This window comes from Brachyistius frenatus, unplaced genomic scaffold (assembly GCF_029030835.1).
Source record: "Brachyistius frenatus isolate BFR_SWC_R1_liver_20210118 unplaced genomic scaffold, ASM2903083v1 Contig_54, whole genome shotgun sequence".
In the NCBI taxonomy this organism is placed as follows: domain Eukaryota; kingdom Metazoa; phylum Chordata; class Actinopteri; family Embiotocidae; genus Brachyistius; species Brachyistius frenatus.
The window spans coordinates 621,953-636,159 of record NW_027210653.1 but is presented as its reverse complement, the minus strand read 5'-3'; the positions used below and the strand labels follow the sequence as shown (position 1 = coordinate 636,159).

The 14,207-nt window shown below is 41.8% G+C and overlaps 1 long non-coding RNA gene across 2 annotated transcripts in view; it reads left to right on the top strand.

Moving 5' to 3' along the window:
- The first annotated feature begins 5,124 nt into the window (after positions 1–5,124).
- The window catches only part of LOC138624707 (uncharacterized), a 60,483-nt gene continuing 51,400 nt past the window's right edge, over positions 5,125–14,207 (top strand). The window contains exon 1 of one of the 2 annotated variants that reach the window (XR_011311177.1): positions 5,125–5,499. This is a non-coding gene — a long non-coding RNA (uncharacterized lncRNA). Of the gene's footprint in view, positions 5,500–6,035; positions 6,120–14,207 lie in introns of those variants that run through there. The other variant, XR_011311178.1, reaches the window with a different exon arrangement.

Below are 14,207 nucleotides of genomic sequence, written 5' to 3'. Positions count from 1 at the left end.
CCTTTCCTAACCTCAAAGTGATTCAACATAACTTAGTGGGACCACCAGCGGCAATTACAGGATCCCGTTAAATGCTGAAACATTATGTGAGAAGAGAAGAGTTCTAAACTCAACAAACTATTTCAGTATTGTCTCTCTATCTTGCTGAAGTTTTCTAACCTTAGCCACCACAAGCTGCTGGTCATGCCAGGCCAATTGAGGCTGTTGCAACAAAACCCCTGAATGAGTTGAACTAAAGAGCTCCTGTTGCTTCAGACCTAAACTTTTCATTTGTCATCGCTTCTTTCAGAAGTCGTTTGCGTCGTCAAAATGCATCTTTTTTTCAGGCCTAATTCCTAAATAATGATGGTCATATAGACCGCCGGAAAACAAATAACTTCTCTCTTGTATTTCACGAGAGAAGTTGAATGGGAGTTTATGTAGCCAGAGCCTTTTTGGAGCCAACCTCTGGTGGCCTCCAGCGGGATTAAGGCACTTCAGCAGACATGGTTCAGCGGCGCGCGTCTTGGTTCAAGTCAGGCCAACATGTCCCACATCCTCATGTGGGACATTTCACCTACGTGACAAACTTGCATTTAGTACTTTGCTAACTTTCTTATTTTTGTACTTTTAGTTCGAACGTCACTTGTTTCTTCTTTGGCCCACTTCCACAGCCCCCCCTCCCCCCAAACAGCTGAGGTCTTGTTGTCTAAGCACTCTTAAGCACTCCTGCATATGCAAGTATCAGCACAGCGGAGATGATAATTCCTGGGCTTGCTAGCATGGATAAACAGGGAGAATGGCTTCTACATTATTGGATTCACTTTGCACAAAAACTGTCCCCATAAGCCTTAATTTTCCTGAACAGCTTTATATTTGGCAGGAGTTTCTCACAACAGCATGGTGAGTAGCAGTACAGAGGTTTTATGGTGCTATGCATCACTTTATGGCGTTCAATTATGACAGTGTCTCAGGTGCTTAACTCTCTGTATTTAGTAAATCTGTTGGCAGCTGGATATTTGGAATTAGCTTGTCACACACACAGTTATACATTTTGTCATCGAGCTGAAATGGTGTTGTTTACAAGGACGTAGACATTAAAATGAACCGGTTCAGAAACTCTGTCATATTGCCCCACTTCCCATCTGTATTAACGTTTCATTGTGTTTGGCTTGTGTCGCAGATAAAATCACAATGATAAACAAAAAAGACCAGGATATTACAGGCAGTTGTATAAAGATTATTTATTCTCAGTTCCTTCTATAAAAAGGGGAACATTAGGTTTGTGAAGCCAAATACATTATGATTTAGTACATCAAATTTTGAGTATTTAATGCCCCAATATGTGTAATTTTTTTTGGGTTGATTAATACGGATTCAGTCTTCCACCTGGAAAGAAAGAAGTCCTCCAGTTATTTTTGGGATCAGCTTTAATTCAGCCTTAATTCTTGATGTGATAAACCAAAACTGCGCTAACAACTAAATTCTGGATAAGTATAATAATCAAACATTTAACAAAAAGTCTTTGAAGTCTTAATGGAAATAATTCGACAGTACTATCTGTTGAGGCGAAATACATTGTTAACCTGCGTTCATTTCTTTCTGCCACTGGGGGGCAGCAAAAACAATTTGCAAACAAAATAATGGTATATATTGCTTTGAGTTGATATATGGCAACACCAGCAGCATGTCGAATTGTTCACTCTTTTTCTTTGGCTGCGAGCTTCACATATTTCTTTCAAAAAGTTGCTAACTTTAACCGTCGTTGGTTGGTAGTGTCCGTGTACAGTCGGTTTACAGTGCAAAGAACTTTCTATAAAAGCGGACGAAGCTTCCTGGTCTGAAAAGTTAGGCCAATGCAGAAGTGCTTTAACTGCAATACCACCGATGACCGCTAGAGGTCGGCTCCAAAAAGGCTCTGGCTCCTTAGACTGCCATTTAACTTCTCTAATGAAATAGAAAGTCAGTCAATTTCTTGTCCATGAGTCATTATGGTATCGTTCCCTGAAGTCAGTCCTTGTTATTCGTTTTCTGTCGGTCCATCTGATTCAAACTTGAAGCTTCACAACAGCAGGTCACAAAACAATGGGTGACTTCACTGCTGGCTGCCCCTTGGGCTGATGAGAGCTGTGAGAGTCAACCATAACAATCAAGTTGGCTGAACCAAAACAGTGAACATAAGGACTCCAAAGCCTCACAGAGCTGAGTAGAACTGCTGACTTTAGTGATAATTCTCTGAGTTCATGACTGCAAGCGACCTCTCGCATATCCAAGTAGTCATGTGGTCAGTTCTTAATGTAAACATATTGATCCCAGCAGCTTTAGCGCAGTAAATCAGCCTCAGGCTCAACTTATGGAATATATTTTTAGTGCTCTCTTCTTTGATTTAGAATATTGTAGGTCTCAAACAGTTTTTTTTTTTTTTTTTTCACCTTTTATCATCTGAATTTGATTGTGGATGTTTGAATCCTGACAAGCGTGCCTGCATGAGTGTTGAATTTGATTTAGTGAAAACACTTCACCTCAAAAATTTAACCCATTCTAATTTAGCAATTTTGAAGAGGCATATGAAAATACACGTCTTTATTTTTAATCCCTTGTAGGATACTTTAGTTAAAATAAAAGATTTTTTTTTTACAGCAGTAGTGTTATCTCTGCCTTTAGGACAGTCAGATGTGAATTTGTATGAAGAAATCTCTTCCTGAATGAAGTAAGGAACAAATCTCTGTGCTGATCTGCACACTGTAAGCGAGAGTTGCTATAATATAATTCTTTTCTTTTTTTTTTTTAAATGCTGCTGATGGGAATATTTCATTAGCACAAAATCTGACATGTCTGATAGTTCAGAGTTAGCTATTCATTATTCATTCATATTCATTCATTGTTAAATGTTGCCTGATCATAGCTTTTTCGTTGTTCCCTAAACTTTGAATACGTGTTCCTAATTCTGTCAGATATTCAATAACATTACCATTAATTCTTGAATTGTCTTCTTTTTTTTTTTATCCAGAGTTTTATTTCACTTTTCTTTTCATACTTCAACAAAGAAGAGTGCTATAATTGTGCGGTTCAGGGACGTATCGCTTTCACGATCGTTATTTCTCTCTACAAAAAACTAGAAGAGTGTAACTCGCCTTCATTTCCATGTTTTTGAAATCTTGTTCCATTTCATTGCGGAGCAAAGCTGTTTATCCTTTAATCATGACAAGTGGGTTATTGAGAAGTTAAAAAGGAACTGATCTAAATCTGTACTCTCTTGCTCTGTTGGTAACAGTAGCATTCGTGTGATTGGACAATGTACAGACTGCTATTTTGTAGGTCCTGTTTGTGTAGTCGTGCTGGCAGCAGTATGTTGCACGGCACTCAAGGCGTCGCTTTGAAGCTACCTGGTCCAAGCAAGAGTAATGCAGCTTTGGTAAGCGCTCCTCCTGGAGAAATTCATTTCCATCCTGGGTTGTGTGTGTGTGTGGGAGGGGATGTGGGGGATGGGGAGGTGTGTGTGTGTGTGTGGGGGGGGGGGGGGGGGTGGCATGTGGAAAGCAGTGCCAGGAAGAGATAACGCAGCATCATTTCAAATGCAGGCATGCAGTTATTTTTCATGGGTGCGTTCAGGAGTTCAAGGTGTTTCCCCAGACAGGGAACAAAGTGCAAAAAAAAAAAAAAAAAAAAGTCCTTTACCAGCTCCGTGTTTGCACGGCCTCATTAGTGGAGCACTGGGTGAGTGATTGGATGATTACTTATTGTTTGATTGCAATTAGGATTATTAGAGTGATTAAACGGCTATAGGATGATTGAGAGGGTGAACACAGGCAGGCTCCAGCTGGGGATCTGGTGCAGCTGGTGCAGCGTTCAAAGGTCATCAGAAAAATTCTGGGTTTTTTTTTAGTTGTTTTTTTTTAAATTTTGAAATGCATTTCATACTCTGTTGTAATTTTGTCATCTTTGACTGTTAATTCAGTGCATTTCCATCTTAAAACACAATCAGCTGGAATTAGATGGAACGAGACGGAATCGACGTGGCGGGATTAAAAAAAAAAAAAAAGGTGGCGCTTCGACAGCCACTCGCAAACTGAACGATGGGCTTCCAGCAAGGAGAGGGACCACGAACTCCTCTTCGAGGACGTGCAGTGTATCAAAAAAACAACAAAAGCATCCAGATGTGGGCACGTGTGGTGCAAAGAGACAAACTTGGCATTAGGAAATGCAGTTTATATATTCGTATTATTATTATTTCACATTTCCAAACGTGTCTGATGAAGGGATGCGTGGCCATTTTCATCTGCCACCTTTTTTTTTTTTTTTTTTTTTGTTGCCACCCACTAAAATCTGATTCAGTCTGCAGATTGAAGTGTTGATGGACAGCTCTGGTGTTTTTCGAGCAGCATTGACTCTTTTGAGATAGGCCGAAGGGGGGTGGGATTGGGGGGGGGGGGGGGTCACATGAATATTGCAGCCACTGGCGCGTAGACAGAATGTAATATAACATAGGTCTCCGTGCCCGCCCCGAGGCGAGAGATATACTGCCGGTTGGAGAGGCTTCTTGCTTCTTTTCTTTTTTTTTTGTGTGTGTGCATGTTATCCAGTGTTTGCTGCTAGGTGGAGCCCGAGTATACGGCGAGAGCGGCAATCCACATCCGAGTTTTTTTTTGTTTTTTTCCCTCTCACCTTTCACTGGCTCTCCAAACCCCCCTTTGGTCTCCGTACAGAATTTACTCCCAGCCAGTGCGCACAATTGGTTTGTCATAGTCGCAGAGAGCTCAGTTTTCGGACCCAAAACAACTTAGGTTTCTCCTCTCTCTCTCTCTACCCCCCCCCACCCCCCACCTTGCGGAGCTTCTCTCAACAAGATTTCGCTCCCCTCTCTCGCTTCTTCCTTCCAAAATTCTTCTGGATACTCTTTTTTTTTTTTTGTTTGTTTCTCGTGTGTGTGTGTGAGAGAGAGAGAGAGAGAGAGAGAGAGAGGGCTCCTCGCGTCTTTTTTTTTTTTTTTTTTTAGCTTTATGGGACGTGATGTAGCACCCCCCTCCACCCACCACCACCACCACCACCACCCCCGCACATGAAGGACGCCTTGTGCCATAAAGGGATGTAAAGGTGTGCGCGCGTGTGTGTGTGCGCGTGTGTGTGTGTGCGCGTGTGGGGGGGAGGACAGTAGCGCGGATACACCCGCGAAGGAAGCTGCCGTTTCTCCCGCGACATCACCGGGACCGGGATTCTGGAGCCACGGCAGACAAGATAGAGGCGATTTTCTTTTTTTTTCTTTTTCTTTTTTTTTTTTTTTTTTAAACGAGGATATTGAACGGAGCGACAGGAGGCAACACTTTGGGTTCGTTGTTCTCTCTCCTCGACCCGACCGAGTCCATTCCTCACACGCAGCGCGTTAAGGACGGTACCCTGCGCTTCGAGAGACAGTTGGCGAGAGAAATTAAGGCTTACTTTGAATCGAAGGACTATTATTATTATTATTATCCTCGCATCCCAGCAGTCTTTTTTCTTTTTTTTTTTTCTTCCAAATACGCGGTAAGTGTGACGTTCCTCTTCACAATGCGTCTTGTTGGTGCGCATATCCACTGTTATCTGCAGATTCAGCTCCGGGTGGTTAATAATGTCCGCGAACGAATCCCTGCGCCAGCGTCGATGTGCTCTGTAACGTTCAACCCTGGCGTGCGCTCCGCTCTTAATTACTTTTAACTGGGCTATCGATGCGTTCAGGTGCAATCAGCGCCGATCAACGCGCAACCTATTGATAGCCAATATGATCATTTCAATTTCCTGTTGGACTAATTAATCCGTCCTGTAAGAAGGTTGCATCACGATCCAATTGTACGCAGGGAATTAAGAAGTGAAAGGTCCCTTTTTTTTGGGGGGGGGGGGGGCATTTACATGGCGCTTAAAACAATGCGAGCTGCTCTAAAATGACTTTGCAAAGAAGTTGCATATTGGATGAATATCTGTGAATGGAAGTTTTTGAAGGAAGCAGGACTCCCGTTTGCTTTCCTCACAATTGTAGCCCTACAATTGTAGCCCTATTTTTTATTATTATTTATTTATTTTAGACAGAAGCTGATTGCAAAGGCTCATTTGTGCTTGAAGAAATGCCCCCATGCAGGCCTGTGTTGTGTGAGGACAGATGCAGTGGTGTGAGTATCTGAATTGTTCATTATAGGGAGACTATGTGTTAAGAATAAATATGCAGCATGCAGGTCCGGGCTATGTAGAAATCCTCATATATATATATTACTGAATATCTTTCTCGCTCTCTCTGTTGGACTGTTTACATTTTTTTGCCAAAGTCTCACTGCATGCCCTTTGCAGGATACCCATTGCAGTGAAAAAGAAAAAGAAAACAAAAAACCCACCCCATAAATACTGCACAGCACATATTATTTAACATACATAAAAAGAGAGACTGGTGGATGCCTGCCTTTGCTGAAAGGAGACGTGCTGCCCAGTGAGAGGAGTGCAGGGTTGAGGGGGCCACTGTACCGAATGCTTTTGATGCGAAGACGGCACACTGTCTTTCAACGTCAGAATCAAAGAGGAAAAGGTAACGAAGCCTATCACTTTGAATCGGATCTGAAGTTTTCTCATCGCCGCACAATGATGCCACTTCATTTCCAATTCATCATTTTAGATTCTTTTACTCCAGGATGACAGAAATGCTGTAAACTGTAGAGGTGATCTTTCTATTTTAATTTTTTTTTTTTTTTCATTTTGGGGCCTCTTGTGGTCCAGATGCTCCCGTCCCCTCCCCTCCACCCCGTCCCCTCCCACACACACACACACACACACACACACACACACACACACACACACACACACACACACACACACACACACTCCTCCCCTTTTTTTTCAGAATCTCACTAATATTGTTGTTGGTTGTATCCTTATCTGACAATTACATTCATTCTGTCCAGGACTGCAGCACCATCTGTCAAATAATCTGCATTGGTAGAATTACCCTCAAGCAGATGACACAGATGCACAGCATGCGCCCACACCCACACACACACACACACACACACCCCCTCCCCACACACACACTAAAAACACTCCTCAGTAAAAATGTCTTGACTTCCTTCTCTGGGGGAAACTCAACAGGACATTTAATGCTTTCTGACTAAACTGCGATACCAACCTGCACTTTGTTGTCTCATCCATTTTGATTCAGCTAAATGAAGCTCCTTGTGGAGTATAATCTAGGTTATATTTAATATAACGGCAGTTGAACCCAGCATCTGGTGTAATACCTGATGGGACGGCACTGTATGAAAATAACATAATTGTTCCCTCGCCTTCCCCGAAGCTGCTGCAGTCTATTGTTGGAAGATACTGTAGTTTGCTGCATACGAGCTCCTGCACAACATATTGATTAAATTGGTTATCTGGGGGGTGACACAGCGAGATAGTGATAGGTGGGAGAAATAACCAAGGAAACAGTGTTTTAGTGCTCTCTTTATCACTACTTTAGCCCATTTTTTTTCTCTCTTGCTTCTCAAATGTCTACTTTTTTCTGTCTCAGCTCTCGGAAATTACATCTTTCATTTTTTCTTCTTGTAAACAATCAAAAGCTTAAAAAAAAACAATTTACTTGACTTATTGGAGGTCATATGAGATATTCTTTCAGGCGTTCTTGTGTCGGTACAGTGACTCATTCCATTACGTTTTTTTTTTTTTTTTTGTCTTCAGTGTGAATCCAACACTTAGTGCTGGCACATATTTCTTCCACTTGCATTGTATTACACTAATATGAGTTCATTTGTTGCCCTCGCTGGGAAGCACGTCTGGTCTTTGTTGGATCCCTGTGATGTTGCCTTATTTTTTTATATTTTTTTTTAACTCAGTTGTGTATATTTTTCAGCGAGTGAATTTCTCCCATGTGGCAGCTCCTTTTATTTGATTTGATTTTTGCCTTTTTGGACACAATTGCAAGTCAGAAGGAATCCAATTTGTCTTGGCTGTATGAATAGAGGCACGGGCTCTCCACTTTTCTTCATTAGGTTAGCTTATGTAGGGTGCAGCCTCATGGCTCATATTATGTACAGTTTAGGCTTTTATTGGTGCATCAATATGGGAAACCATTCTTCAGAGTGAAGCATACGTAGAAGTTATCTGTCAGTCACACGCATGCATGTTTCCTGTTCACTGTCAGCATCTTTTGACATATTTTGCTTTGATTTAAGTTTGTTTGTGATGGATAGGGATGGAATGATCTGCACCTTTTGAAGCCCTTAATAAATTAGACTTTAAAGACACTGACTAATGCCGTAAAACTACCCCTCTGGCAGTAAGTTAAAACCAGTGCTAAAACCTCCAAACGCCACACTAATCGACCCTGATTCGAAAAGCAGTACAGCGGAATATGAATGTCTTTTTATGCCTTTATCTAACTATTTTGTCTTTTGTCATCTGGACTGCCACTGCGCTGCTGAATATAATGCTCAAGGTCATGTACTACGCATACTTTTTCTGATGATAGATTCACATTTTCTCCCTTTGAAATGTGCAGTCTCTCGGGAGCAGGGCCAGGGACTGTTTGGGGATTTACTTTCCAGCTTCCTCCTGCTTCTCGTGCACATTAATGCGGGAACTGATTTATTAGTGTTTTTATTTATTAGTTGGATCCCTCTTTTTTTTTTTTTTTTTGCAACTAGCAATTACTGTACAGTTAGTTGAGATTGAAGAGCAATTGCGGCATAACTGATGGTCTCCATGGCGACCACACAGGAGCCTCTTTCATACATGGAATCTGCCACGTTGCTGACTTGAGTTGTTCCAGTAAGTCATCACATGTTACGGTTCTCCCATCAGTTCGTCATCAACCAGAAGATTGCCGAGTAACTAATTTGAAAATTGTTTAAATGTTAAATGTGAGTAGTCTTCAATGATAATGAATTGAGTATTTTTGGGGAGTTTGGACTGTTTGTCAGACAAAACAAGGCATTTGACGGCTGCATCTTGAGGTTTTGAAGATTGTGATGTCCGTTTTTTTCTCTATTTTTTGACCATATGTGCTAAATTATTAATCGATTGAACATGATAATCAGCAGATTTTTCACTGATGAACATAATCGTTGCTCTTTCGACCGTTGGTCTGAGTTGACCTCACCCGCTCCACTTTCAGGCCGTAGTTTTCAGCTTTCATCCAGCATATGCCACCGTCTCTTCCACAGTAAACCTTTATGTCAAATCTCCCTGAACATGATATGCCTATTCTTTGAACGTTCTTTCTTCCCTTATCGTAGGCAGTGCCGCATGAGATCCTTGACAAGTTAGAAAATAAGAAGCGCTTCCTGATTCCTCTCACAGGCTGTCTAAGTGATGGATTTTAAAACTTATTTTGCAGTTGAATGATTGTTTATCCCCGTGGCTGGATGCTGACATGCTAAGCATCACACAAACATCTTGAGAGAAGGAATATTACTTTTTGGATTTGTCGGCTGATTGTTTTCCCCTGAGAGTTTTAACTAATAGGGAGCTCTATCTCCAAGGTAACCCCACAGACAGGGCGGCTAAAACAGCCGTTTATTGGGGCTATGTGAAATTTATAACTTCATAATGTTTGTCTTTTAAAACAATGCTTAAATCTGTGGTTTAAAAAAAAAAAAAAAAAAAAAAAAAAGAGAAAGCTGGCCAACTACTGGATCATATACACATTCCTGTGGGCTGAAGCTCACCTAGTGAGGCCCTTGGTTTTCCTGAGGTCCCTGTGACTGGGGCTATCCTGCTGTTAGAAGTGAGACAGCTCAGTTTGCTGGGGCCCTCTCTCTGGCAGCAATGTCACACAAGAAGAAAAGTAAAAGCTGAGGATGAAGAAAAAAAAAAAAAAAAAAATGAAAGCGCATGGCCGAGAAAAGGTCCACGAGGTCTCTGCCTCTCAACACTTTAGCTGTCCTGTCTCATAAAGAGCTTGGAGACAAAGGTTTTGACACAAGCTTTCACAACCCCCTGAACACTAAATTGCAGGAAATGGGGTTAGAGTTGAGATGGAGACTTCAGCTGGTGCTTGATGGAAAGAGCAGACAATTAGTTTCTGGATTCTGCGTCGCTCTGCAGACGGTGACCTCGACGTTTGGGAGCATTTTAAGCGTAAAAGCCAGAAAGCAGCAGATAACAGCATTACAGATGCTTCTTCAGAATTGGATTGTTTCGCTGTACAGAATGTATTATATTACATGAATAGATGTTATTAGGTCGACAGCAGTGTTTTGAGCAAAGCTTTCTTGTGGAAAGGTTTAAGTGTTGGACATCAATATTTTGTGCATTCCTCACAGCCCTGGAGCACAAGAGGCGTTTTTCTGAAAGATATATGAAATGGAGATACAATTTCACATTGATATTTGGGATAAATAATATTCAGTTAGTGAAGTTAGAAGAACACAGTGTGAGGCAACTCCATCTATCTGTGGAACTGTGTGAAAAATCAATGCTTCCTGTTCTTCTCTCATTTAGAAAAAAAAAATATATATATATATATATATTTATTTCCACCAAAACAGTTATCATGTGTCTACATTATGATCGAGCTCACCAGATTTATTTGCAGCTTTTTGTCTGTGGCTGAAGGGCGTGTGGAGTAGCGATGGCTGTCTAAAGCACTCCTGAAGTTCTTGGTAATTGTATGTTGGTATGTTGAGCGTCGAGGACAGTTTGAGGTCATGGAAATATGTGTCTTTGGCCGATAATCCTGACAGTGAATAGAAATAGGATGTGCAGTTGAGTATTTGCAGAGGAACATAATTGGTTGACCATGAAATCTTCAGCAGAAGTGTTTTTTTTCCTTTTCTTACTGTTGCATTGGCAGAAGACACAAAAGCTGCGTTCCGAATTGCATACTTTTTTTTTTTTACACTGTCAGTACGTACTGTGGCGACCCTTACAAAACCTGTACTGTTGCAGCGGTATTCATACAGTTGGAACTTCCTACTTTGTTATAAAAATGCGCAATCTGAGGCGCGACATTTGAAATAAAACAACAAAAAAAAAGGATTCAATTTGGAATGAGTGCCAGGCTTAATGTTATACTTCTTTTTAATGCCTTTTCTTCTTCCTTTTGTGAATTTCAACCAGGCTGAACATTAGTGCCACCAAGTCTCTCGGCTGCTCAGTCGATGTGACGAGGACTGTGGGTCAGAACAGCCGGAGCAGCATGCTGGCCTGCACACTGTAAAAATCTAGGCGGATGCAGTTGGACGTCCTGCTATTTTTTGGCACACTTGTATTCACATACTATGCACTGGGACATACTAAATTATTCTCCGGCATACTTAATAGTCTGGTAGTGCTGGTATTGGAAGTCACCGTGAGTTTCAGCTGTGTTTTGAATTGCACTGGCGCGTCCCATTAATTTATGCATTCCGTTTTCACAAAGGCCTGCGAGGCTGCTTCATCGCCGAGCTCAAGTGTATTCGTTACCACGACCGGTGTCAGCTTGCTTTCAAAGATTCTTATGTTTTAGACTGCTGTTTTAATTATCTGCAAGCCACCCCTCCACCCTTAATTTGACACTTAGTTAAGTTGTCCCTGGGGGGGTCAAAACACTTAGCAGGCCCATTTTTAACACTCAACGACGTCTGCAGGCAGACACGCAACGACTGCATGACAAGAGGACGCGAGTGAAAAGCAAATACTATCTTCTGCAGAATGCATTTGAAAGGAGATGCTGTTATTGCATTGTGCCAGTGATGCACGCAGAGAAGGGCCACTGCAGTCTGACCAGCGGACAGTATCCAATCAGCTGCCCCTTAACGCGATGAAAGCAGCGCTGTCGTTCTCAGCGATCATATCTGTATTTAAAATTTAAAATGCCAAAAAATAAATGTTGTACAACATTGTTAACCGTCGCCCCTGAAAGGCAGACCTGGCCCGGGGAAAATTAATGTTTAAGAGTAAAGACTCGGCCCGAGCGCAGATATGGACCCAAAAATGTCAACTTAGCATTTAAAGCAGGCCAAGCCACTCTTACGACCCTGTTGGTGGTGTTAAAAAGTATCCAAAAGCTATCAAACTGACAAAGCCTGACGGAGCCGCAGTACATCAACCTCTTTACTACTCTGTAAAGTCTGATACGTTTGTCTACGTGCATTCCACACTATGACACCAACATTTTTGCAGCAGCATTGATAGCTGTCTTTTGTTCCAAAGGTTTTTTTTTGTTGTTCTCTCTTTTCCTCGTGAACTTTAGACCGGCGAAGAGGATTCAAACAAAGATGCAATGCTTCTCTGAGACCGAAGCTCTAAAAGAAGTTAATTTATGGCCTGTTTGGGAGGCAGGTTTGGGCTTGAATGCATAATAAGGTAGTGCACCTGCAGCCGCATACAAATGAATGGAAATGACGGTTAGTATTTACGCCTCCCTAAACCATTGGGACCTCCTGATCTGACCACTAATTGGCCAGCGAAGAGAAATGAAGATAACTTCCTTGGTCAGTGACTGCTGGATCTGCAAATATCAGGTGCAGCCTTACTACATAGGAAAAAGAGCACCTTCAAACTAGAATAAGAAATATTCTTACTGGAATAATGCCAGATGGTCACTGAAGCCCATGTTTTGTGCTGATAAAGCAAACGATTAGACCAAGAATTGCTTTAGAATATACTTTTCAGTGGACAATGGACCCGTGGGCACAGACCTGGAAAAGGAGACTACAAACGACGCGTCTTCTCCGTGGTCATTTTGTCTCTTTGAAGGTGTCTCTTTGTAGCTGCTCAGCACAAAACAACAACAAAAGAAATATTTGCTGTTGTTTTGTGTCTATTGTAGTCATTTTGCATCCCAGCGTCCCGTCATTTTATTCCCTTTCCAATGATAAATATCACTTAAAACGGAGTGTCAGGCACAGTCTGAACCCCCGACCCTGTGGGCCTGAGCCCGGTATGCCTCCGCAGTTATTCATCCCCTGGTCTATACTTTTAAAAGAGTCCGACACGCTGAAGAACATAAACTTTAATAGCGTTTCACTATTATGTGTGGGTAAAAAAATTCCATTACCAACTTTTTTTTTCTTTTCTTTTTTTTCTACATACTTTCAGCCATTCAGTTCAAGAGAGTTTGTCATGGAGCACAGATCATGAATGCCTTGCAGAAATGTTGATTACAATATCCTGGTGAATGTTTTTAAATTAAAACACCATTTCCCCATTCGTTCTTGATACGGTTTTCAGAGTGTAAAAGTATTTTTTTTTTTTTTTCGCAGGGAGATAATGAAAGTGTTTTCATACAAGTGGATGGCTCCACAATGACAGATTTATGCTTCTATCGGGTGAGGTCGTTTTCTCTTGTTCTTAATTAAGAGAGGGCGCATTTGTCATGCATTAAACCAAGGTGCATTCGTTCAGGGGATCAGAAGCTGATTCCTCTCACGACTTTAAAATGTATTGCAGCATGTTAGCATCTCCCTCTCCTTGTGACTTCAACCAAATTGATTTTCCTAATCGATGGCATTGGATTGGATTTAGCAGTGTGGGAGTGGGGTGGTGGGTTCTAGCAGGGCCAACTGCCTCAGTCAGCAGCCTCCTCAAAACTAGGCTTTTTCTTTTCCTTTTTCTTTTTGGTGGTGTCTTTATGAGACTCTGCTCCCGGGGAACGGTGGATTTTAAATGTGTGCACCTGTTATCCCGCTTCATCTCAGGTTGGTATAATGACAGCAGAATTGCGTATCCACTGGCAAATATAAACTTCCCTGCCAGCCCTTTGTCACCTCTGGAATGGAGACGACTGAATTGATGCGCCGCCCCAATGGAGCAAAACCGTTTAAATGACAACACATTTTTGTCTCACCTTGAACTTAATTGACTGCCTGAAAGCTGGCGTTTGAAAAGTGCTGACAGAAAGACTTCTCTTGTTTGGAAACGGGGAGCTATTGACAGAGGCTGTTGCGTGTTGTTTTCAGACTCCTGTCACACCTGCATACATCTATATTCTCACACTCATAAGCCAGAATGCATGCTGCATGTGGGTGGGGGGGGTGGAGGTTTGTGTTTTACGGACGGTTCGTTTTAAGCATATTACTCCTAATGGGCTTAATGTCAGTATGCATTAGTATGTATCACACTTCTGCAGGAAGGAGAAGTGGCAAATGTGCTGCGCATTGTTCAAGGGCAAATTCAAATCGTTATTTAGCCGCATTTCTGCAGTCTGGGATCGTGTAGAATGTTATGCCGATCCAAAAAAAGTGCTTGTTAACATGGCACTTGATGACAAGTGGGTTGATGACCCCGGGTGT